This window comes from Trypanosoma equiperdum, assembly GCF_001457755.1.
Source record: "Trypanosoma equiperdum strain OVI genome assembly, contig: ctg_2010, whole genome shotgun sequence".
Classification (NCBI taxonomy): Eukaryota; Euglenozoa; class Kinetoplastea; order Trypanosomatida; family Trypanosomatidae; genus Trypanosoma; species Trypanosoma equiperdum.
In genome coordinates this window covers 1-200 of record NW_027124073.1, presented here as the reverse complement: position 1 = coordinate 200, position 200 = coordinate 1, and positions in this window count along the sequence as shown.

Genomic DNA, 200 nt, shown 5'->3' with positions numbered 1-200 from the left:
TAGAATCGTACATAGGCATACACGAGAACCTGCGTGCGTACGGAAGTACGAACGTGGGTAAATCCGGAAATAGATATACACCTATGTAAATAGATATAGATGGGAGAGAATGTGTCCGCTTTAGTAGATGCCTTTCTTCTTGTCTTTCTACCTTTGGTGGACAATTGGTTTCAATATTAGTGCTTAGAGTGCCCTCACCT